The sequence below is a fragment of the Mandrillus leucophaeus genome, unplaced genomic scaffold (assembly GCF_000951045.1).
Source record: "Mandrillus leucophaeus isolate KB7577 unplaced genomic scaffold, Mleu.le_1.0 Scaffold250, whole genome shotgun sequence".
In the NCBI taxonomy this organism is placed as follows: domain Eukaryota; kingdom Metazoa; phylum Chordata; class Mammalia; order Primates; family Cercopithecidae; genus Mandrillus; species Mandrillus leucophaeus.
In genome coordinates this window covers 1,371,947-1,399,051 of record NW_012102588.1, presented here as the reverse complement: position 1 = coordinate 1,399,051, position 27,105 = coordinate 1,371,947, and the positions used below count along the sequence as shown (strand labels likewise).

General features: G+C 37.7%; 1 protein-coding gene and 1 pseudogene across 3 annotated transcripts in view; both read left to right on the top strand.

Moving 5' to 3' along the window:
* NCALD (neurocalcin delta) overlaps positions 1 to 27,105 on the top strand; it is a 439,835-nt gene that overhangs the window by 224,102 nt on the left and 188,628 nt on the right. The gene's annotated exons all lie outside the window — the stretch shown is intronic.
* On the top strand, positions 22,833 to 23,577 carry LOC105542105 (annotated as a pseudogene).

Sequence of the window (27,105 nt, the reverse complement as noted above, 5' to 3'; positions counted from 1 at the left end):
CCAACCCATGAATGTATTCATTTCTTAGGAAGCAGAAAGAAGTTGTTTCCTTTTACTACTTCAAAAAACATATTGGCTTCCTTTTTGCATTCTTTTCTTTCTTCATTATTTTTTCCAATTTCTAGGAAAATGTAATAAATGAAGTAAAAAAAAAAAAAATGGATGGGCTAACATGAGAATGGAGTGGACAGAGGAAAGAATTGGTGAGCTTGTAAATAGAATAGTAGAAATTACCCTATCTTAGCAATAGATCAAATACTGAAGAAAAAAATGGCAGGGATCTATGGGAATATAAAAATTACCTAACATGTGTCATCAAGAGAAAATAATAGGGTGGGTATGGTGGCTCACACCTGTAAGCCCAGCACTTTTTGAGAGGCTGAGGTGGGTGGATCACTTGAGGTCAGGAGTTCGAGACCAGCCTGGCCAATATGGTGATACCCCATATCTACTAAAATTACAAAACTTAGCTGGGTGTGATGGTGCATGCTGGTAATCCCAGCTACTCGGGAGGCTGAGGCAGGAGAATCACTTGAACCCAGGAGGCCGAGGTTGCAGTGAGCCGAGATCACGCCATTGCACTCCAACCTGGGCAACAAGTGTGAGACTCCATCTCAAAAAAAAAAAAAAAAAAAAAAGGAAGAGGTAAGAATAATACAAAGAACAAAAATGGGGTAAGTGCAATAAACTTTCATTCTCCTCTTAAGTTTTCTAAATTATATTTCATGGTTAAAGCAAAAAATAACACTATCTGATGTAGTTCTTGATGTACATAGATAAATATTTAAGAAAATTATTTTATAAATGAGGAAGAGTAAAGGAATGTAAAGGGAGGTAAGAATTCTACCAATAGACTCTGGTAAGTTGTATATATTTGTTGTAATAAGGAGAGCAACCATTGAAAAAGCAGGACAAAGAGATATACCTAAAAATACTATAGATAAATAAAAATGGAATTCTTAAAAAGTCCTAAATACCCACAATAAGTCTAGAAAATAAAAATTAAGGGAAAAAAGTAGAGAACAAACAGGACAAACAGGAAACAACAAAAATGGCAGATATTAGCCTAAGTATATCAATAATTACATTAACTATAAGTGGCCAAAATATACGAATGAAAGACGATGGACATAATGGATTAAAAAAAACCCAGCTATATGCTGTTTATAGGAAATTCCTGTCAGATATAACAATATAGGAGGATAAAAATTACAGAATGAAAAAATCTTTTAATGAAATCTTTTAATGTAAATATTAATTTTTTAAAAAGCAGGAATACTATATTAATGTTAAAGAAGACTTTAGAGAAAAGAAAATTACCAAGGACAGAGAGGGACGTTATATAATGATAAAAGGGCCAATTTACCAGAAAGACATAGCAAACATACTTATTTTGCATGCAAACCCTAAATATATACCCAAAAATGTGAGCTGCAAAATATGTGAAACAAAACTGATAGAACAGAAAAAAGAAATAGGCAAATTCATAATGAAAGTTAAAAACCTCAACACACCTCTCTCAATAACTGATAGAACTGGACAGAAAATCAGCAAACATAGAGAAGACCATAACATTATCAACCAACTAGATCTAATTTACATTTATACAATCCACCCAACAACAGCAGAATTGACTAACAAAATGTATACCAAAATATACCATAAACCATAAAACAAACCTCAACAAATTTAAAAGAATTGAAATTATACAAAGTGTATTCTCTGGCTGTAATCAAATCAAGCTAGATATCCCTAGCAGAAAGATGGCAGGAAAATCTCCAGACAGTTGGAAATAAACAACAAACTTTCAAATAGAATCTGTAGGTCAAAAAGGAAGTTTCAAAGAAATAAAAAAAATACATTAAAGTGAATGAAAATGAAAATACAGCATCAAAATTTATGTGACTCAGCTAAAGCAGTTCTGAGAGGAAATTTTATAGCACTAATACAATGCTTACATTTGAAAAGAGGAAGGTCTCAAATTGATAATCTGAGCTCCTATCTGAAGAAACTGGTTTTTCAAGAAACTAGAAAAAGGAAGAGCCAAATAAACCCAAAGTAAGCATAAGAAAGGATATAATAAAGATAAAAGCAGAAATTAATAAAACTACAAGGAGAAAAACAATGAAGAAAATAAACAAAAAGCTAGTTCTTTGAAAAGAAAATTGATAAACCTTCAGCAACACTGACAAAAAAGAAAGAAGACACATATTATCAATATCTGGAATTAAAAAAGGGACATCACTACAGACCTGCAGACATCAAAGAGAATAATAAGGACATTCTACAAATAACTCTACACATTTAAGTTTGACAGCTTATATGAAATGAAGCAATTTTCCAGAAAGCACAAACTACCACAATTCATACAATAGAAAATAGATAATTTTGATAGTCTTGTAACTGAGGAAATTGAATTAGTAATTTAGAAACTCCCAAAACAGAAAGTTCCAAGTCCAGATGGTTTCTCTAGAAAATTCCATAAAACATTTATAAAATAATTAATACCAATTCTCTACAACCTCTTCTAGAAAATAAAAGATGAGGAAATATTTCCCAATTCATTTTATGAAACTGATATTATTTTGATACCAAAACTAGAAAAAGCACAATAAAAGAAAACTAGAGACTAACTACTCTTATAAAGATAGATGTGAGAATCCTAAAAATACTGGTAAATAGTGTTCAGTAATATATAAATGTAATTATATGCCATAACCAAGGGTGGTTTATTCTAGGAATAAAAGAATGGTTCAATATTTGAAAATCCTCAATGTAATTCACTATATAAACAGTCTAAAGAAAAAAATCACAATCACACTAATTGATGTACAGAAACCCATTTGACAAAATTAAACAACATTCATGGCAAAAACTCTCAGAGAAATAAGAATAGAAGAAATCTCCCTCAAATTGATAAAGAGTGTATATGAAAAACCTATAGCTAACATTGTATTTAATAGTAAAAGACTGAATTCTTTCTCCATAAGATCAGGTAAGGATGACTGCTCTCACCACTCCTATTCAATATAGTACTGAAAGTTCGACATGGTGCAATAAAGAAAGAAGAGCAAATAAAAGCCAAACAAATCAGAAAGGAAGAAATAAAACCATTCCTATTTGCAGGTGACATGATTGTCTACTAGAAAAATTCAATTTAATCTATAAAGAAAAAACCTCCTAGAACTAATAAATGAGTTTAGGTTGCAGGATGTAAGATAAACATATCAAAATCAATTGTACTTTTATATACTATCAATGTACACATGAATATCAAAATTAATTACACAATATCATTTACAATCTCTCAAAAACATATGGACTACATATGTGTATATCTAATGAAACATTTATGGGATTCATATGGTGAAAACTACAAAATGCCAATAGAAGTAATCAAAAAGTATCTAAATAGTAGAGAAGTGTGGATTGGATTTGTGTTTGTGGATTGGAAGAGTCAACTTAGTAAAGATGTCAATTCTCCCCAAAATGATATTCAGATTCAGGTTTAATGAAATTCTTATAAAAATCCCAACAAGAGCCTGTAATCCCAGCACTTTGGGAGGCCGAGATGGGCGGATCATGAGGTCAGGAGATCAAGACCATCCTGGCTAACACGGTGAAACCCCATCTCTAAAAAAATACAAAAAACTAGCCGGGCGTGGTGGCGGGCGCCTGTAGTCCCAGCTACTGGGGAGGCTGAGGCAGGAGAATGGCGTAAACCCAGGAGGCGGAGCTTCCAGTGAGCTGAGATCCGGCCACTGCACTCCAGCCTGGGCGACAGAGCGAGACTCTGTCTCAAAAAAAAAAAAAAAAAAAACCAACAAGAATTTTGGAGACATATACAAGATTATTCTAAAATTTATATGAAAAGCAACTAGAATGTCTGAAATAATTTCAAAAAAGAAAAATAAAGTAGGAGAAATCACTTGTACTAATTTGAACCTAATTTCAAAATTAGTATAGCTACCGTAGTCAAGACTGTGTGGAATTAGCAAAAAGATTGATACATAGGACAGAACAGAGAACCTGAAAACAGTCACATATATGCCACCCCAAAACTAAAAAGCAATTCAAAATGGATCATACACTTAAAATAAAACATAAAACTAGAAAACTTGTAAAAGAAAACATACCAGAAAATCTTAAATACCTATGGATTGTTGAAGAGTTCCTGAACATGATATCGACAGCATGATCTATAAAAGAAAAAAAAATCAACAAATTGGACTTCATCCAAATTTAAAATGTTTGTTCTATGAAGAACTCTGTTAGAAGGATGAAAAGACGGGCTATAGACTAGGAGAAAATATTTGCAAAACACATACCTAGATTATACTAAAGAACTCCAAACTCAACAATTTTTTTAAAAAAACAAAAATCCAATGAGGGAATGGGCAAAAGAGATATCTTATTGTAAACAATATTTAGATGGCAAATAAGCTCATGAAAAGATGTTCAGCATCCCTAGCTACTGGGAAAATGCAAATGAATGCCATGATGAGACAGCACCACACACCTATTAGAACAGCTAAAATAAAAATAGTGATAATTCCTGTATTAGTCTGTTCTCACACTGTTAATAAAGACATACCCAAGACTGGGCAATTTATAAAGGAAAGAGGTTTAATTGATTCACAGTTTAGCATGACTGGGGAGGCTTCAGGAAACTTTCAATCATGGTGGAAGGGGAAGCAAACATGTCCTTCTTCAAATGGTGGCATCGAGGAGAATGTGTGCTCAGTGAAGGGGGAAGCCCCTGATAAAACCATCATATCTCGTGAGAACTCACTCATTATCATGAGAACTGGTTGGGGGAACCTCCCCCGTGATTCGATTGTTTCCACCTGGTCTCTCCTACGACACATGGAAATTACGGGAACTACAATTCTAGATGAGATTTGGGGTGGGACATAGTCAAACCGTATCAATGTCAAATGCTGGTGAGGATGCAAAAAAATGGAATTACCATACCATGCTGGAGGATAAAATGCTAGAGTCACTCTGGAAAATAGTTTGGTGGTTTCTTTAAAACTAAACATACATTTACTATGTGACCCAGAATCACTCTCCTGGACACTTGTTCCAGATAAATTAAAACTTTATCTACACAAAGTCTGTACATAATTGTTCCTAGCAGCTTTATTTTTAATAGCCCAAAACTGGAAACAAAACAAAATGTCCTATAATAGGTAAGTGGTTAAGCAGACTGTACTACTGTCATACTATGGAATACTACTCAGCAATGAAAAGAAACAAACACCACTGATACATGCAACAACTTAGATGAATTTAAAGGACATTATGCTGAGTGAAAAAAAAAAAAAAACAATATCCAAAGGTCACATACTACATGATTCTATTTATTAATATTATAGGAATGACAAAATTATAAAGATGGAGAACAGATTAGTGATTGTCAAAGATGAGGAATGGGGGCCCAAGGGGTGAGTATAACTATAAAGTGGTAGTAGGATGGAGTTCAGTGTGGTGATAGAACACTTCTGTATCTTGATTGTAGTGATGGTAACATGGATGTACATGTGTGATAAAATAATATGAAACTGTAAAAAAAAATTACATATGGGTTTGCCTCAACACAAATATTGTTCATTCTTGGTATTCTTGGGCATAATTATTTATATGTGAAAAAGATACCATTTCTATGTAGTTGGCTGTTACTTGCTTTCATTCATTCATTATGTTTCTAAGGTGTACCCAAGCCATTGCATGCTGCTGTGGTTTATCGATATTCCATGTTATCTAATATTCCATTTAATGACTATCACTTAAGTTATTTCCTTGTTCTCCTGTTAATGGACATTTGTGTTAAATCTAGCTTTTTGCTGTTTCGAAAAAGACATGTTTATGCATGTCTTCTGGGAAGTGTGCAAAAGTTTCTCTGGATGTCTCAGTCTGTCTGTACTGCTATAACTAAATAACTGAGACTGGGTGATTTATAACTAATAGAAATTTATCTCTCACCATTCTGGAGGCTGGGAAGTCCAAGATCAAGGTTCAGGAAGTTTGGTGTCTCCTGAAGCCTAGTCTGTGCTTCCAAGAGTGTTGCCACCTCAGGAGGGGATACATGCTGTGTCCTCAACATGGCGGAAGGGCAGAAGGGAAAGAGGGCACTCCCTTCAACCTGGAGCCCTTTTATAAGTGTGCTAATCCCATTTGTGAGGGTGGAGCCCTCATGACTTAATCACCACCCCCAAGGCCATATCTCTCAACACTGTTGCATTGGGGATTAAGTTTTAATATAAATTTTGGAGGGGACACTGTCATTCAAACCATAGCACTAGAGAATGTACATAGGAGTGATTTGCTCAGATGGAGGGTAGGAGAGCATTCAACTTCATAAGACAAGGTTAAATTGTTCCAAGTGGTTATATCAATTTCTACCCCCACTAGCAGTTTAATTTGCATTTTCTTAATTAAAGATGAGGTTGCTCATCTTTTCCTACATCCATTCACCATTCATGTTTTTCTCTTCTGTGATGTGCCTGTCAGATCTGCTGCTCATTCTTTTTCTATTGTGTTGTCTTTTTATGACTGATGTATAACATATGTTTATATAACCTGAATACTGGTCTTTTGTTCATTTCAAGTGTTGCAAACTTGTCTCACATGTTGGCTTATGTTTTTGCTTTCTTCATTGTACCTTTGGATAAATGCAAGCTCTTCATATTACAGTTGTGAATTTACCAACTTTGCCTTCCTTTTATGGTTAACACTTTTGTGCCTTAAGAACTTATCTCCCATTTTAAGATCAGAAAGATGTTTCCTTATGTTTTCTTCTAAAAGTTTAAACCTTTTGCTTTTTACAACTAAATCTTTAATTCCTCTGGAATTACTCTTTGGGTATGGTTCCTCCTTTACTTTTGGCTCAGTTATTCCACACTTAATAAGAACCCTGTTATTTTGTAATAGCTGAGTGGATGAGAAAATCAAGGAAGAAAACCCTCATCCACAAGATGTGGGAAGCTGGCTAATTCTTCCTTAGGTAGCCTTGAAATAAATTTTGGTAAAATGACCTAGCTTTTCTTTGCTGTAGCCAAGGCATTCTTGCTTTAGAACTTTTGCAAATGTTTGAGTGCCTCACGTTAAAAAGTAAAACAAACAAAAAGCAATGAATCCCCTGTCACCATTTAAGCTATGTCTCAGATCATTTAAATAAGCTATTTGTTGGGGGGAAAAAAAGCATACATTTAAAATGCCTGTTTGTATAGCATTCAGAGTATGGGTTCTGCTTTTAAAGAGGTAATGCAATTTATTAGAAATATCACTGGACAGGGAGTCAGAAGACTTGTGTTTAAGCCTTGATCTGTCATCACCTGGTTGAGAAACCTCTTTGTATCAGTTAGGATTATGTGCAGTGGCCTGTAACAAGAATCCTTCTACAGTGGCTTAACCAAATAGGATTTACTTTTTCTCATATAACAGCCTGGAAGTAGGCAAGCCAGGCCCAGTGCAGTGGCTCCTTCTTTCAGTTTAGGCTTCATTCACAGCATGTGGCTTTTGTTTTCATGCTTGTGACTTCATGACTGCAAGAGATAGCTCTTCCTCCAGCTTTGCATCAGAGTTGCAGGCATGAGGAAGAGGAAGGGCAAAGAACAAAAAGTGAATGCCAGTGTCCTTTGAAAGCACTTTTCCAGGAGCCCTACCTAGTAACTTCGGCTTGTTTGCATCTCCAGAACCAAAATTGTTCCACCTGACCACCATTCTTAGCTGAATCTTAACACAGCAAATTCCTGCCCTGGACAAAATCAAGATTCTGTAAGGGAAAACGGTAGACTTGTGATTGGATAGGCAACTGGCAGTGTCTGCCCCACTGTCTAAGCTTCCAGTAGGGATGCCTGTCCACTGCTGACAGAGTTGTTTTCATGGCAAAATAGAAGATCAAAGGTAAGAGTGCTTCATACACTGTAAAATGCACTTGATAAACAGAGTGGAAATATTCTGAACTATTTTCTCAGAGAGCAAATCCAATGTCGATGGAAAGTTCAGGCTGGGTGTGGTGGTTCATGCCTGTAATCTCAGCACTTTGAGACACTGAGGTGGTAGGATCACTTGAGGAGTTTGAGACCAGCCTGGGCAACAGAGCGAGCCCTTATCTCTATTAAAAAAAAAAAAAGTTAGCCAGGCATGTTGGGGCATCCCTGTAGTCCCAGCTATTCTGGAGGCTGAGGCAGGAGGATTTCTCGAGCATAGAAGTTTGAGGTTACACTGAGCTATTATTGCTCTACTGCACTCCCATTTGGGTGACAGAGTGAAACTCTGTCTCCCTAACTCTGCAAAAAAAAAAAAAAAAAAAGAAAAAAAGAAAATCCAGCTAAATATAGAGCCTTGGGTCATCAATATCTATTGAACTTCCACTCATTCTCTTTCGGACATCTGCAGATAACCTGAGTACTAGGATTTTTATACAAAGACATCCTCAAATATCAGTCTTCAGATTATTGTGAAGCACTGTTGTGGTGGACGTTTGCTGATGCCCTTCCCACTTTCCCTTTCCTCTAAGTACCCCCAATGTCTCTCTATGTGATGTTTGTTTGGATTGACCCTACTCTTACCACCAGGAATAAGCCTTGACTAGTTTAAGCCATTTGACATATAAGACCCCAAAATACAGTGGCCGATTCCGCAACGGGCCATCAGAATGACCTCAGAACTTTCATTGGGACTGCCATGACGCTGACACTATCCTCTGGGATGATAGATATGTGATCTTGAACTGCTACAACCATTTTTATTGCACCAGAAGGGGAACAGCCTGAGGGTGAAGCCAATTCACAAAGAATACCTGTACCAAGAGAATTGCCTAGAATCAAATGATACAACAAACTTGTGGTTTCCTAAAACCACTCTTACTTCTGGGATTTTTCCCCACCTCAATGAACCAAATATTTCCTTATTTTGTTATTTATTTGTATAAGTGAGTTTGAGCTGGGTTTTCTGTTACTCGTAACCAAATGATTCCTGAGTGATAGTTTCTATATATATTCCAGGAAAAATTATATATATTACATTACTTTAACATATTATTTATTCTTTTAAATAATTGAAATATATTTAAATAATATAGTATTTAATATATGTGTATATGTATATATTTATATTTAAGTTAGTTTATTCTACTGTTTATAATCCTTCCTGAATTAAGGCCATAAGGCCTGAATGTTACTCAGCATGCCTGTTTCTCCCTGTAATAAATTGTCTGCATAGCATCCGTCCAGAGGAGTTGATAGTGAGATGCTCAGAGCTGATTCCTACTCTGGGGACTGTGCCTGTTACCCCTGAGTTACAAGACTCATTCCTGGGTACTTTGAACCAAAAACCAATTAGGCTAATATACATCAGTGTTCTTGGAGTTGTATTTCCTGTTTCCTGTTTGTGAAGGCAACTACAAAAGAAATAAAAGTGACAGTCTCACCAAAACTTTTACAGAGCTGTCAAATGTTCAAGTACAATATTCACTAATTATGAGTGATCTCGGTTGCAGGGCATCTGATCTCCTGGTGTTAAAATCTGTCGCCATACTGAGGAAGGCCCCGAGATCCCAGGCATTGAGTGACTGCATACTGTGAGTTAGTTTTTTAATCTCTTGAAAGGGTTAAATTGTGTATATTATGATTCAGAATGCAAAACTGTATCCTAGGTAGGTTTCTGTGTGTTTATATATTTGTATTTGCTAAGTAGAAAAATAAGCTTTGTCATGGGGTAGCCATTTCCATTTTTAACTCTTGAGGAATGTGTATGTTACTGAAAAGAAAGCTATGCACCCATTTTAATTAAAAAAAAAAATCTGTTCTCTTTTTTAATGACTGATTAAACAGAAACCTTATTTAAGTGTAAGACATTTAGTAAAACAAAACAGAACCTATGATAATGGAGTAAAAAACCTGGCTTGTTGGTTCCTGGAAAAAAGGTAATTTATACCCCTCCTTACTTTCCAAATGGACTCATTTAGTATAGAGGATTGAAGAGGATATTATGCAGCAAGTAGATGGGATGTTTTCTAATTCAAAAAAGATTCTTTTGAAATTCTATTATAGTATAATTAGGGCAGCAACACCAGCAATAGTGAATTTCCTGTTAGAAGAGGAACATTATTACTTTCCTAATTTGTTGATATGAGTCTCAAAAGCCATCTCATTGAACAGTTAGGAAATTGGCTTTTCAGGAAAGGAAATCTACTGAATTTCTTGGAAACTTTTCAAACTAAGTTAATGGCCCCAGACAAGAGCTAGTGAAGAATTGCAGGCAAAGTCATATGGCTTAGACCTCAGTAATATGTTTTGTGCCTGTTTGGAAAAAAGTCATGAAGATTAATCTGATATTTATTTGGTCAAACAGTTGTGTATGAGGAACAAATGAAGAAAATAAAATAAATGGGGGTAGGACAGATACACTGATATCAAATGAAACTTGAGTAGACTTAGCTCTTTTTATCCCACTTCCTTTTCACCCATTAAGTCTCTATGGTTTAATTACTACCTGAGCAACATGGCTCACCTAGATGTAATAAGAAAGTGAAAGTGAAAAGTTTTTATTCCAAATTTGGTAGTCCAGCCCTTCTAATGAGATCTATAGAAGAGTAATGAAATATTTGAAGTCACGTTAAGCAAAATCTAATGTTTTTTCTTTCCTCATGGCATTGAGAACTAAGTCTCAGCCCTATTGCATTTCTCCTGGAGGCCAAGGTAGAGCTGTGCATTGTAACTAGTAATGATCATGCGGTCTGGGAAGCTCCTTCTTCTTGAGATAATTTGGTTGAACTATTTATGGATATCACAACCTGAGACATGGCAGTCGCCATTGCTTTAGTTCCTTGGTTCTTTCTGACATCAAGCTAAAGCATAACAGGAAAATGTGTGTTTTTGCCTGAAGACAGTAAAGCTTGAGTAGGATTTAAGATAAGAACACTTCCCCTTGGCATGGAGGTGTGGATAATCAATATGATGCTATTGGCTTCTAGTCATTTTTATCCCTCCTGCAGCACCTGGGTCCTTCTCTGTGTTTATTGTCTCAGGGGCAGGTAATTCCTTGCTAGAGTGAGCTCCAAATAAGCTAGACTTCATCTCTCATTCACATGGAGCAAAGGGAGACTGCGAGAGTTCATGCTGCAGGTTTGCAGCATCTGCCAGACACAAACGAGGATGATTTGGACGAGAAATTGACAGAAAAGCTCTTGGGGCAGTGAAGAAGCCACTCCCTGCTTGACTATTAGTGGGCTCGAGAGAGTAGTGGGCAGGCAGGGAAGAGGATGACCTCTTCAATAGAGGTTAAACTTCCTAACAGGTGCTTTCCATAAGAATGGCCTGACTTAGCAAATACTGCCCAAATTTCCTGGGCTTTTTGGGATTTTGTTCAAGAATTTCAGACACTTTAGTAAAAATTGCTTAGTGGCAGAAGTCCAGATAACCATAGATGGGAGGAATACATGTAAATAAATTATTTGAAAGCAAGGTATATGAATAGACTCTAGATTTACAATTATTACTGATTTCCTGTTGTTTGGATATCTCTCTTTAGCCTGCTTAAGCCAGGATGGTTTGTCCAGGTCCCCAGGAAATCTGTACTCTTCCCAAGGCTCCTTATGTGACTAGCTTCTTACTTATAGGATGTTACATGGAATTTCATTTTTCTGTGGTTTTCTAAACTAAAGACTTCTTTGCTTCTCCTCTTAAAAGAATGAAAGCTGTTTTAGCCCTTTTAGCTTAGGAGTTCATTCTTCTGTATTTTCAATGTCCCACAAATTCCCCTCTGTCAAAAAACATTGATTTTGTCAACAGAATACCTTTCATTTAGGAATAATATGGAGAGAGATTATCTCAGAGGCTGAGAGCACGAGACACCAAATATTCAGAGGATAATGAAAGTGTGCTTCCAGATGTTTTCAAATATAGCCACAGAGACAAATACTCATCAGTCGAGTAATTGATTCCCTGCCAACTATTTTCCATCTAGTCGTGTTCTTAATTCCAAAACAGCTAATAAATTCGTCGAAAAACAAAAACAAAAACAAACTCCTTTTGTATTAGTATGTAGAAAAAAATAGAAAGAGAGTGGTTTCTTTTCCAGCAATTTTGCAACAAATTTTTTAGTGTCATATAGACATACGAGAATGGTGTTTGCTGGAGATGGATGATGATTTCAATTAACCAACAAATGTTGACTAAGTACCTACTAACTTGAGCCCTAGGGAAGAATGATATGGTGTAACATGGACTTACATATTTGGTAACAGATTATGTTTCTAGAAACGTAACTCATTTATTTGTTCAATGACTATGTATTGAGCACTTGCTGTGTGACAGGCACTGTGTTAGATGGCAGGATATTAATAGGGACAGGAAGGCATACAGCTGAGAAGAGTGGGGTTGGGAGCAAAGTTAATCAAATAATCACACAAATACATTTTACAAATGTGTTAAGTACTATGATAGAAAACAACAACAGCAAAAACAAGTAACTATGAGACTATAAAATGCAGGTACCACATCTAGTCTCAGTGGGGATCAGGGAAGGCAGAAATCTGAAGGTGTGGGAGATGGCCAGAAGAATGGCCAGAGCAGAGGTTCTAAGGTAGAAGGGAGCATGGAGCTTACTAAGAATTGAGCCAAAGCTACTGTTGCTGGAGACCTAGGTGGGCATCCTATGGGGGAAAGCTAGAGAGGTGGCAGGAGCCAAGTCATGAAAGACTTTGTAGAGAATGAATAATTGAACTAACATGAGTAGTTTCTAACAGGAAATGAGTCCTGTGGTCTTCTGTAAAAATAAAAGGAGTTTGCAATTGTATAATGACTCTGCTGATAGGGAGAAGATATTCATTTACTCACCCAGCCAATATACCCAAGACAAAAATCCCTATTGCCGTGGATCTGAAATTCTAGTGGAACAGGCAGACAATATGCCAATAAGCAATATATAGGTTTTATACTAAGTTTTTGCTTATAAGTAAGTAGTGTAGGTCTTTAGATACAATTTAAAAACGATTTCAAGTATAAATTGTATTGCATGTAAGTGTGGTTATTCTTCTGTTTAGTTAAATAAAGACATATGCTCTAGAAGTCCTAAGAGATGTTCAGGACAGATGTCCTTCAGAGTACCCAATTCACAGTCAAAGACTTTGGAGAAATTTCAAGAGAAGGAAACCAGGCTTTGTATTAATTTATTCTTGTTTCTGAGACAATAGTGATCCCATTGTCCTCCCTGTGCCTCATTCTGGAGTGGTGAGGGAGGAGGAAGGGAGCAATACGAAGACTTAAATGAAACTCACCAAGTCTAACACTGATGGAGAAGGAGCTGAGAGGGAGAGCATTTCAGAGTCTATTTCTTTGGTTTTATTTTCTTCATTTGTTTTTGAAATGGGATCTCACTCTGTTGCCCAGGCTGGAGTACAGTGATGCAATCTTGGCTTATTGAAGCCTCAGCCTCCTGAGTAGCAGGGATTACAAGTGCACAACACCATGCCCAGCTAATTTTTGTATGTTTTGTCGAATCAGAGTGTGTCACTGTGTTGCCCAGGCTAGTCTAGAACTCATGGTGTTAAGCAATCCTTCTGTGTTGGCGTCCCTAAGTGTCTGACCTCTTTCTATTTTTTCTTACCAAAAGGCCTTATGATACCTTATTATATATTTAATATGCTTTATACATTTTGCACATTTAGCATGTCTAGAAAAGGTTCACATCTTAGAATCAATGTACACAGTTAAGGAGAGGGATTTCTCTCCCACATTCTCAAAAGTTCTTATTTCATATTGCTTCTTAAAGCCATTACTGACTTACAACACAGAAAACGATACATGCCTGGAACCTTATTTGAGGTTTTCAACTGTGCCTGTCTTTTACAAAGGTCTGCTGGAAGACTTCTTGATGCAATGTTTGCATAGCTACATAGGGAGTATTACTGACATCAGTGGAATTACACCAGGGCACCGGTGAGGATTACCTTCAGGTCTTGTTTGCAAAAGGCAGAGGGTTTGATATAAGTAGTTCATTATATCAAAGGGAGACATAATAATTATCTGTTTTAATCTTCAGGAACCTCCTTGTTTCTGACTTTCCTACTGTATGAATCAAAGTGATTATATCTGTATATGCTGTCTTAGTCTGTTTAGGCTGCTGTAACAAAATATCATAAACTGGGTGGCTTATAAACAACAGAAATTTATTTCCTACAGTTCTTGAGGTTGGGAAGACCAAGATCAAGTTGCTGGCAGATTCGGTGTCTGTTGAGGTCCTATTTCCTGGTTCATAGATGGTGCCTTCTCACTGTATCCTCCCATGGTGGAAGGGGAAAAGAGACCCCGGGGTCTCTTTTATAAGGACACTAAATCCACCCTCATGTCCTAATCACCTGCCCCAAACTCTACCTCCTAATATAATCACCTTGGGGGTTAGGACTCCAACATATGAATTTGGGGAGGGAGGCAGACACAAACTTTCAGACCATAGCATATGCCAGGAATCTTAGAACTGGGAGGAATGATGGACATGTTGTTAATGTGATCCTTTAGTACAAGTTTTTTCAACATAGCACTATTGTCATTTTGAACCAGATAATTCTTCTGGAAGGGAGTGTCCTGCACATTATAGGATGTATTGCAGTATGCAGTATCAGTATCCTGGTGCCAGTAGTATATGCCCCAGTCATGACAACCATCTGAAGACATTGCCAGGTATCTCCTGGGAAGGGCAAATATCACCCTTAGTTGAGCACCCCTGCTTTAGTGCATCCTGATCAATGACTCACACTGCTCTGTTTTAGCCTTGTATTGTAGTTGTATCACAAATGTGTGCTATTCTAAGTGTATAGCTTTCAGTGTAACAGGATAGTATCTTTATAGTTCTGTAATTCTCACATCCACATTGAAGATGATATTATCAAACCAGAATTATAAGATGAAATAATTAGATAGTTACTCAGCCAAGTGTGTGAAATTCTAATGTGATAATACGTTTTTCTGGGAGTCTCATTTCATTTGTTAAAACCTTAGAAAATTTTACCCTCAAAGTTTAAATCTTACTTAGTGGTTCAGCTGTTTCTGAAGAAGATACGTTTATGAGAGTCTTAATGCCACAAAGACTCCACTTCAGTCAACTGCAAGAATTAAGAGCCTTTTGGTGCCTTGATACAAAACTTAAATGAGACATAAATGAGGAACATTTAATGAAATCAATTCTAGTTTTATAGGAAGCTGAGAATAACAGAGAGAAAAAAAGGGCTGCTCTTGTGTCCTTTGGTGATGGTGTTTGACATTTTAGTGTAATTTATTATAATAGTATACTGGTTAATGTTCCCATATTATCTGTGGCTTAATCAAAGTTTCTGAAAATGGGAAGAATGTGTTCTGTCACTGTAAAGCTAAGAAATGGTATTTCAAAATTACTTCAATCATACATGATTAGATCTTCTAAAGTGGTGTTTTACTGTGCTGTGGTGCAGGGAAGACTTCAAATTGCAAAAATGTACTTAGACATGTAGTAATATATGACACCATTAAAGAGATTATTTTTAAATAAAATTCCTTTTTATTTGTATTTTTTTACTTTAATAGATATTTATTTTGTTAGGTGGTTTTATGAAAGTGAAATTCCTTTTTACTGTTATTGTTCACCTCACTTAAAAGCTTCCTGCCTTAAAGTGTCACATATAGTTCAAATGAGCCAATATTATTTGGAAAAAATAGAGCTTCTTTTGTGTCATGATGCTGTTCAGAAATATTAAGGATTTCTGATTATCTCAAAAATAAAATTCTAACTCCTTTTCATGACATTCGAGGCCCTCTAGTAACTGGCTTCAATCCATCTTTTCACATTTATCTCCATTACCTCCCTTTATTTATTTATATATATATATATATATATATATATATATATATATGCCTTGTCCCCATATCATATTCCAGCCATAATGAAGGAGGTAGCCCAGGTAATCTTTGCACTTTTCTGCCTCCATAGCCCTTCTCATGTTGTGATTTCTACCCCTCAAATTCTAATCCATTCTTAAGAATCATTTATTTGACAAAATATTCTCAAATTTTCTTAGTTGGAATTAAACTCTCTCTCTCTTTTTTTTTTTTTTTGTATAATGCTTTGAAAGCACTAGAGTAGTGCTTTTCATGCTATCTGGGAGAGAATTCAATTTTTGAAAAACTTTCCAATTCATCACAAATCAATAGGTGTCCTTCTGTCTGTGACTACCAGTACTTAGAATCTACCACAGGAAACTCACCATGCAAGTTTGGCAATCTCCAAACCATTCCATACCCCATTCAATGAGATGAGTTCACTTGATTACACATTTGGATGCTGCAGCAATATCCAGCTGCTATAAAAAATTATTGACAACTACTTGCAGTATCTGTATTTGCCTTATTGAAGTCTGATAAGACTGGTCTATAGACCACATTTTAAGCAGTGCTGTCTTAGACTCTAAGCTCCATGAGGACAGAACCTAGGGCTGCTTTTTTTCATCATCATAATTCTAGGACATGGCATTGACTTTCACATAACAGCACATTGATTACATGCAGAGGTTCTGTCAGTAGCAGTTCCTGCCTCCAAAGTAGCTTGGATTAGATCTTGATCACTTTTTAACACCTATAGGATCATCATCCTTTACTTATAACAGAAAATAAGAATAAATGGGACTATCAGGCTGATTTATTTTTAAAATACATGCTCTTTAATGTAAAATCTACTAAAAGAAAACATAATCTTAGCCTCCTGGTGCTGGTATGACCTCCTTATAAAGATCACTTGATCAATAATTTAATTTTCTTTCACTAGATAGTTGTAAAAATTCACTTACTTCAAGTTCACTTAAGTAAAATAAAGGAAGCTTAAAAGAAATCTAAAACAATTAGCCTCTTAAATAGCAAGACTGTATGGGAGAAATGTGTTCCTTGTACAAGGGAACCCCTGTAAAAAACAAAATTATATTTAAAACCAAAATGGCTTTCTATTATGCAGCTCAAGGAGAAATACTGAAACTCTTGAACAGTCTAAAATTGTATTTCTGAAAATGAGAATCACATGGAATTAGTTTAGCATCTACCAGTGTAATTTCTATGGGGCAGAGTAACATTTTTCAAAGTTTAAAATGTAAGATTCTTAATAAATTACTTGACAACGCTATTTGAACATAACAACTCTCACTTTCAGTAGTTCAAGAATGTCTTCTGAATTGGTAGGAAGTTGCAGTTGAATGTTCATAGTTTTCACTGAATGTTTCATTATATTAATGTTAACAGCCAAGAAAAACAAGGACATTTACTATATGTTTTTCCCACCCTTGGCCACTGACTTTTCCGTGGAACATTTGTTATTTCTGGGAAACATATGGCATATACCCAGAACCATAATTAGTAACAGTTTGATGTTATAGGAGTTCAAAATTTAGCATTTTCTAGCTTCATTAGATCAGTGGCTTCCTCTGAAATATAAAAGCAACAAATACAGATCCTAAAGATACATTCTGGAGTCAGCTTTCTCCTTTACTAACTGCAGTATTTGCTTGTTTTAATGGAGAGGTGTTCAAACAGCTCTTCCCCAGAGCCAGAAGGAGGCACTGCTCTAAATACTTTATATATATCAACTTATTTAATCATTGCAGTAACAGGTGAGGAAAAAAAGGGACACAAAGACATTAATTTGCCCAAAGTCACTTAAATGGGAAATTGTGTAATCAGGATTCCTCCTAGGGAGTCTGCCTCCAGGGTCTGTGTTATAATATTCATACATAGTATCTTTTATGCAATACTGTTCCTCTAATGAGATGGAAGCTTCCAGAATTCCATTGGTAAAATCCTGTTGAAAAGGTTATTTTCTTGCAGACTATTTCTGACTAATGCTTATGTAGTAGCTGAGAAATGCAGAATGACTGGGGAATGCTGGGTAGCCAGGAATGCTGGATAAATGGGGGAATGCTGGGTAATTAGGAATTCTGGGTAACAAGAGAATGCTGGGTAACTAGGAATGCTGGATAATAGGGGAATGCTGGGTAACTGGGAATTCTGGGTAATCAGGGAATTCTGGGTAACATAGGGAGAGGGACAAGAAGTCATTAGTTATCAACTCACCCTAAGCAACCTTCTAGTATCTGTAAACCAGAGGGTTGTCATTAATACAGAATCTGGGACTGCTGCAATGTTGATTATCTTCACATAAGATCCTTCAAATCAGTATTATCTTTGAATCTGAAGGATATATATTTGTAGATGCATTTTACTTCAAATCTTTAACTGTATTTAAAATTCACAGTTTTCTAGCACTTGCTACATACGCATATACAATAGCTGAGAGGAGACATTTCAGGGAAAGAATGTTACTTATTTATTAATTCATTTATTTTTTACTTAAGACTTGAAGACTTGGTGGGGGAATGGGTTAGCAGAGAGAACCCTTAGTCTTTCCAATAGGAAATTTACCACGGAGCTCTCATACATATCCTAGCCGGGGGAGAAAAGATAACCACTTTTGCTTTGTGCTGGAAGTCATCAGTTGCTTAGGCTGATTATTCAAAGAAGGCAAAATGTCTCATTGATGTCAAAATGTAGTTTGTCCCATCTTGTGTTACTAATGCAGTTATTAAGGACTGAAAATGTGAGATTGCTTAGCAACATGCATAATAGTATTTACTATTACTTGTTTCGAGCAGCAGCAGCAATAAGTACTATGTCTTGTAAATGTCCTGTGACATTTTATTTTCCTTCTCATCTAACTTTGCTTGTATCCATTGCCATGGTATTAAGCAAAATGCTTAGTCTGTGGCTTGGCAGAGTGGGTTTAGATATGCTCCCTTAAGTACGGAGATAAGTCCTGAACGCTGGCATTAGCACAATGTAGAACCAAAAGGAAATTAGGCTGCAGGTAAGAAAAAGTAGTAAAGGATTCCTACAACTGTCATGGTTTATGTACGTCTTCTAATTTTCACTAACGGCAAGTATATCATGATGTCCTGTGAGATGCAGGAACTTGTTATAATACTGTTCAGGCTATTTGTTTTGTTGTCTCTAGTCTTTCAGGCAGCAACTACTGTTCATAATAATCAAAAGCAAACATAATCCCTATTTCCTCCTAATGAAAAGACAGCAATTTGACTAATAACTGTGCCAGCACTCCCTTGTCATTTACACTTCACCCTGTGTGTTGGAGAATGAGTTGATGTCTGCGAGAATTTGATCTGGGTAGACTTCCATCCAAGCCCTCCTTTCTTCTCCAAATTAGAATAGCAACTGTACATCTGAGAATCCGGGCATTTCTCTAGTATTTTCCCTTTTTCTGTCTCCACAGTCATCCTAGCTTGATCTCTTAAATCCTGGTATATTAACTTGACTTCTGCTTGGGGAAGAGCAAGAAATCCCAGAGGCTAGACCATCTAGCTAGAAAGACTGTCACTAAAGGAGTTGAACAATTTTGAGACGAAAGAGGGGCCAAGCTTCTCTCGTAAAAACAATAGAGAAAGAATCAGTTCACCACTACAACAGAGGCAGTCATTCATCGTGGAGGGGAAAGATGTTCCACTTGGGACTGTCACCCAGTGATTGATGTCTTTTCAATTCCAGGACATGTGGAGGTGCTTTAGGGATTTGAATCAGTGAGCACATTGTTTAATTCTTTGTCCTTCCCAGGGAGGGATCCTGAATGTGAACATCTTCCTCATGCAGTTTCAGTTTTTGGTGCCTTCCACGTCCTTGGCTTTGCTTTTGCTTTGTTGCATCTTAGAATCATTAATTAATTATGGACCCAGTTCCTTCTGTGCACTTGCTAATTGGATGTTTTGAAAAATTGCTCCATGCTGGCTTCAATAATGAGGAGAGAATTAAAAGGCTGAGAAGTGTTGGGAAATAGAGACAGACCACAATGGTCATGGAAATCTAGCAAAAACCACCGAGATATCCATTACCCCTGTAACCAGGGGACATGGAGCACCGAGCAGAGAGGTTAGAAAAAAGACAATGAAGTGATGAAAGGGACAGGGTCAGTGAGGGGGCCTATTCTTGAGAAGAACACTTGCAAGGAGGGAAATCCTGTGTGAATGGTGCATTGACTGGACAGCCTGAGCTAGCTGTTGCCTCCTGTTGAGGAGGGGAGTTCCCTGAACAGGACGAACAGCCAGGACTTTGGAGTCCAGCATCCTGACATCTGTGACTGCACTTTGCCATTTACTGGCTGTGGGATGTGGAACTTTACCTCTCCGATCATCCAGTTCTTCTTCTGTGAAATGAAAAATAATAGTACTTGTGTCATAGTGTTGTGGTAAGGAATAAGTAAGATCAAGTTGGTCAGACTGTCTAGGCTACTTCCCGGCACATAGCAAACTCTCAGTAGTGGCTAGTCATGATTACTATGCAGTTATGTTGTCAATTTAATAATGTAATAATAAAATATTAACACAGGTAACTTAGTCTGGCATAGCTCAGGATTTAAAATACTCCGTAGGAGAATCATTGTTTCCATTGATTCCGCTCCTTTCTCTTTCTGGCCAGTTTGTTTTTTTCCCATTTTCTCCCTCCCTCCCCTTCTACTTAGGAAGAGGAGAGGAGTTAAAAACTGGATAAGAGGCTGGGCACAGTGGCTCATGCCTGTATTCCCAGTGCTTTGGGAGGCTGAGGCAAGAGGATCACTTGAGGCCAGAAATTTGAGACAAACCTGGGCAACATAGTAAGACCTCGTCTCTACAAAAAAAAAAAAAACAAACTTTAAAATTAGCCAGGTTTAGTGGTACACACCTGTAGTCCTTGCTGTTCAGGAGGCTGAAGCAGGAGGATCACTTGAGCCCAAGAGTTGGAGGTTACAGTGAGCTATGACTGTACACTCCAGCCTGGGCAACACAGGGAGACCCTGTCTCAAAAAAGAAAAAAATTGGTTAAGGAAAATGCAGCTGTTCGGCTGGAGGTCTTTGGTTGTTGGGATATAGCAGAAGTGTGGGAAATGCTGAAAGAGGCCATCAAAGCCCAGCTGGCCAGATAACCCATGGAAACCCTTCCCAGTGTGGATCCTATCATCCTGGGCCATTACTTATTTGGCATTTAGACATAGGTGATTTGCAATTTCAGATTCTAGATTTTCTCCTCCATTAAAATGTAAACCTTTACAATGGAAAAGTTTGTTGTCTCTTGTTTACTGCTAATTCTCTAGTGTCTAGATACAGCTATCAGCTTCACCTTTGAGCTCCCGAAAGTCCTCAAATGGGCCTTCAAGTTCTGACACAATCTCCCCCATCCCATGTTACCTCTCTGATTTTATCTCCTACTACTCTGTGAAATCTAGCTAGTTATATTCAGGAGTAGTTAAGACTTTTGGGCATATGAAAGACATCTAGCAGCAAAATGTAGTAGAAAGATTTAGAATGAATCATGTTTGAGGTCTAAGTTCTAGTGCTGCTACTATTTCCTGGGGTGAAACTGGGCCAAATCATGTGACCTTTGCAGGCTTTAGCCTCCACACTGAAAGAGTTTTGGATCGGGGTGCTTCTAATCGTAAATTTAATGGCAATGCTATCCTTGGTTATAGCATAATATGAAGTTGATTTATCCATTCAGAAACATTTCTGAGTATTTTTGGTCCCTGGTGTGAAATTGTGAATCTTAGCCTGGTGATTCATAGGCTAACAGCTGCTTTCCCACCCTCTACCCCAAGCTCAGGGCTTTGCAATGGGGGCGGCAGTATGGCCAGAGCTGACATCATGTCCCATTCTTCCTAGATCCAAGTCATTTCCATTAAGCAGCATTTCCCAGGCTTTTGTCATTCAGGTCCCATCTCCACGATTTTTACTATATCACATTCTATCTATATTATTGTTTACTTAATGTCTTTCTTTAGACCACTCCCTCTCTGTATTTTTTACCTTGCATCTGCCCTAAGCAGCAGTTATAGCTGTGAATAGCTTTGAAGTTGGATATGCCCGCTATACTGTTTTCTAAAGCACATGAAAACAAATACACAACCATAATCCACCATAACTATGCACCACTAAAATTGTCTTGAGTAACTCTAGTGGTTTGCCTTTCACACTTTGGGAAACACCACCGTGAAGGTGAGGGACAGAGCTCTGGAGCCTTCACTGCCTTCCGTGTCCTTCCAGTGATCTTAGGCCTTGGGAGGAAAGAAAAAGCCATTCTCAATGAAAATCTAAGGGAGCCCTTTCCAAGGCACTGGAGATTGTTCACTTTATTTTGATTTGGAATGTAGTGCAGAAATGACTAAGCCTTCCCGAGAGGCCAAGGGCTGCTGGAAAGAAGAAAGAAAGGTATTATGCTGGCTTAAAAAACAGAAGTCAATGGGAAAGGAACATGCTGAAGGGAAAGAGCAATTAGCTGAAGTAAAATAAAGCAGCAGAAAAGTGAGAGGAGTGCTGGGGAAAACTGCTGCAGAGAAATGCAGTTGTTCTTAGCAGCAAAGCATTAGTGGAAGTTGAGAGACTTTGCAGAGATCCTCATTTCCTCCTCATTTTGGACTTTCGGATTCTCTCTCTCTTATGATGTGAGAACTGATTAGATACACACAGGGGCTCAGCTTGGAGGCCCAAAGTATGATATTCTTCAATATGCGTCCTGCTTTGGAATCATGCTCTAAACAGGTCAGCTCCTCTATGACATATAGTTTTGGCATGAAAGATGGATCTAAGACTACCAGAGAGAAAGAGTTAGAAATGACTGTAGACTTTCCCTAGCATCTTTTCATACTTAATTAAGAAAGGGAAGGACCTTAGCCTTTATCATGATATAGATTTTATTGACTTAGGCCCACATATCTGCAAGGGTCAGCCAAATTTAAATTGTAAACATGTTTTTAGAGAATCTGAATTTCACAGCACAACTGGCTTGAGCGATTGGAAACAAGATGCAGGACCCCAACACAGACACTGTGTGGAATGACATCTTAGGCAAAAAGGGCAACTTACCCACCAAGAAAAGTCTAAAAGAATTGGAAGAGGAGGCAGAAGAGGAGCAGTGCATCCTTCAGCAGTCAGTGGTGACAACATACAAAGATATGACTTTGGAAGAGCTGGAGGATGATGAAGACAAGTTTAATGAGGAGGATGAACATGCTATTGAAATGTACAGATGGCCGAGACTCGCTGAGTGGAAAGCAATTCAACTGAAGAATACATTTGGAGAAGTTTTGGAGGTCTCAAGGAAGTATTATGTTCAAGAAGTTACCAAAGCTGGTGAGGGCTTGTGGGTCATCTTGCACCTTTATAAACAAGGAATTCCCCTCTGTGCCCTGATAAATCAGCACCTCAGTGGACTTGCCAGAAAGTTTCCTGATGTCAAATTTGTCAAAGCCATTTTCAACAACCTGCATACCCAATTATCCTGATAGGAATCTGCTCATGATATTTGTTACCTGGAAGGAGACATCAAGGCTCAGTTGATCAGTCCTCTGGCATCTGGCGGCATGAACCTGACAAGAGATGAGTTGGGGTGAAAACTGTCTGAATCTGGAGCAATTAAGATGGACTTGCAGGAAAATCCTAAGAAGCTGATTAAAGATGTGTTGCTGTCCTCAGTGCGGAGCTCTGTCCCCATGAGGAGGGACAGCAATTCTGAGGGTGACTGAGGCTGCAGCTGCTATCACATGCTGAACTTTCTTGTGACAAATTGTCTAGATTTTTTAAAAAAAGAAAAAGCAAGAATGAATCCTTTTGGTTTTTAGTTTTGTATAAATTATGTTTCAAATCTTTACATTTTAGAAATAATCATTGCTGGAAATTCCGTTAAATATTTTGGAACTCTTTTTTTAAACTATAGTATTTCCTCTAAAAAAAATTAAAACCAGCTAAAAAAAAAAAAAAGAAAATCTGAATTCCAGAGGATTAAAATATCTCTGTTTGGGAACATCTCCCCTGGCACACAGCTGAAGTAAGTGCCTGCAGATGGTCCCAGCCCTGTTGAGGGGAACTGTGTTGGGGTCTAGCATGCATTGTGCTGGGCCCCTGTCGAAGCTGATGAGTTCCAATCTAGAATTTTGATTAGGAGGAGGGAGGTATGTTAGGAGCCAAGTCAGCTGCACAAAGGCTGATTGGAAAAACCTTCTGTATTGTTTTGTGCTTTTCCAGATTTTTCTATTTAAAAATAGTGCCTATAAAGAGGGAGTGCTAATATTGTTACCATCCTTTCCAAAAGGGGATAGGAACTGGGAGGCTCTGAGGAAATTAGGTATGGTCTATACAGCAGACAGGACAGATTCGGCCAAAAGACAAGAAGCTCTTGGTTAAGCTGTACCAGGAATACTATCAATTACTGTTTCCTGGGATGAATTTAGGAAAAACCTAAGAATTAAATTGTACTCAAACACATGAAATGCAGTTTCATATACTGTTTTTCTAAAACCTCAACTAGGATATTTATAATAAGGTTTTGGTTTCTTTCCAGACTTGAGAGAACAGTCATCTGAAATTACATTTTTCAGGTCAGTTTTGGCCAGATGTTCTTTAGATAACTCATGAACATTTTCTTTTTTGGGTGGAGGGGTACAGAGCATGGTCCCTTGAACCCTTTTCGAACCTTTTTGTTAGATACTGTTTCTTTCCTCATTCCCTCTTTATTTTCTCTTCTCATTTCTTGAGTCTCTGTAGAGGCTGACCTGTGGGCCAAATCCTATTTCTCCAGACCTTTGTCCCCAGTAAAACAAAACAAACAGACCATCTTTCACTTTTCAGAATTTTCAAGACTATGTCAATGCTTTGACTAAGTCAGACCTTTGGGGAGAGTACATGAATCTCAGCAGCAGCAGTGGTGAGTTGGCCTCTTCCGGAAGGGAATTCACTGCATATGTGTGAGCCACTGAGTTAAAGTGAGTTTCACAGCCCACTTTGCTACCCTTGCCTGGTTCATGAAATGGTTCAAACAAAGTAACAACTTAAATCATCGGAACAGAAAAAAAAAAAAAAAAATAGGATTATTAAGTGCACTCTCTTTTATGTGATTTTTATTCTTGTTTGTTTCACATGAACTTTATGTGAACAAAGGGACCTTGGTGAGTACATGTGCAGCCAAATCAAACTTTAATAGAATCCCCTAAGATAAGACAGGAACTATGGGAAAAGGTTTTCTTATTAGGTATTTGTTCTGTCCCTTCTCTGAAACACTCATTTCTAACACTGCTCTTTAGTAGGGAAAAAGTCATTTTTCTTTATATCTAAACTATTGACGTCATTATATTTCTGATGGGGGGAAATTTTTAAGTGTGTGAAGTAAAGAGAGTGATGGGAGGCTGAGTTGGAAAGAACACAACATCTAACTGAGTCCCCTCTTCTGGTGAATTAGTATTGTCCCATGCTCATAAACTAGTATATTTTCTGTTTTTAATTTCCTCAATTTTCAAACTGTAAAATAAAATATTATGGTGTCTGTTTCCTGGAAACAGAAAACACATGTAAATATTCGAGAAATTTGATACAGAGAATTTTGGTTTGAAGCTTGTCAAAAAGATACATGAAATCAAGCCCCAATAAAATATTTTTCTTGCTTACATCTGGTTTATCATGATTTGATTAAATTATTCTTTGTAACACACTCCTGAATGATTTTATAACAAATGCATAAATGGGAGGATTACTTAAATGCCATTATGCTAACAATACCTACAATTTTAGTCATCACACAGACATGACACTTAAAAATTAGTATACGTGTGTAGACTTTGGTTTAAGTCTTTTATTAAAACAGGACTTTGAGATTTTATTGTTATCAATTAATATTTTAGGGTGCCTGAGGCAAGAGGCACATGGAACCTGCAGCCCCTCACCTTGTCTCCCCTTCCCATCCCTGGCTCTTTGTGGCAGGACTCCCATGCAATCAGGCTGTATTAGTTTTCTGTAGCTGCTGTAACAAATTAGCCACAAATGTTATGGCCTAAAACCATGCCAATTTTTTATCTTGTGTTTCTGAAGATCAGAGTCTAAAATCAAGGTCCCAGGGGGGCTGCATTCCTTCTGAATGCCCCATGGGGAGAATGTCTTCCCTTGCCTTTTCCCTCCTCTACAGGCTGCCCACATTCCTTACTTAGCTCAGAGCCCCTTTATCTCATCACTCCAACCTCTTACTTCCATCACCACATCTACTACTGACTCTGATCCTCTCCCCTCTCTCTCGTAAGGATTCTTGTGATCCCATTGGGCCTGTCCAGATCATCCAGGATAAACTTCCCTTCCTGAGATCCCTAACTTAATCACATTTGTAAAGTCTGCTTACCATAGGAAGTAACATATTCATAGGCCCTGGAAACTAGGATGTGGATGTCTTTGGGAGGCCTACCACATGTGTGAACTCTCCAGGCCCACATTGTTCCAGCTCCATCCTTTACCATGACTGCCCCCTACACTAGAACTGTTTTGTCTGCCCTTGGGAGGACCTCCCCAGGCAAGGGCTCACACAGATCCTAGGAGTGGCTCTGTTACCAGTAGAGGGTCTTGACTGCAATTTGCCCAGGTTCTTGGCATTTTGAACAAAGAATTAGACAAAACACACAGCAAAGCAAGGAAAGAATGAAGCAATGAAAGCAGAGATTTATTGAAAATCAAAGTGTACTCCACAGAGTGGGAGCAGGCCGAGCATTGGCTTAAGGACCCTGGTTACAGGATCCTCTGGGGTCCAAATACCCTCTAGAGGTTTTCCATCAGGCACTTGGCATACACTCCATGCAAATGAAGTAGTGGCCTGTGATCAGTCTGATTGGTTGCAGAAAGCCTTTTTTTGTCTGTGCCCCTCCTCATGTGTCAAGGAGTTGCTTTCTGCAACCAATCAGAGGCTGAAAGGAAGTCCCAAAATTATGCTACTATGCAAACATCTGATTGGTTGTGGAAAGCAACTAATCAGAGGTGCTTTCAACTTTCCATCTGCCAGGCGGAAATGGGGGAGGTTTGCAAAGGGAGTAGCTTTTGGTCCTTTTGTTACTTAGGTGTGAAAAGTTGGGGTTTTCCTTTTGATTTAGTTCTAGGAAGTCAGCATGAATCAGCCTTAGGTTTCCTGCCTCCAGATCCTATTCTCCTTCTTCAGCTCAGACCAATTGAACAGGAAATTCCAGGATCCCTGGTACCTGGAGGGCTGTCAGGGTTTAGGAGAATATCAGTGCAAGCTCAGTGTG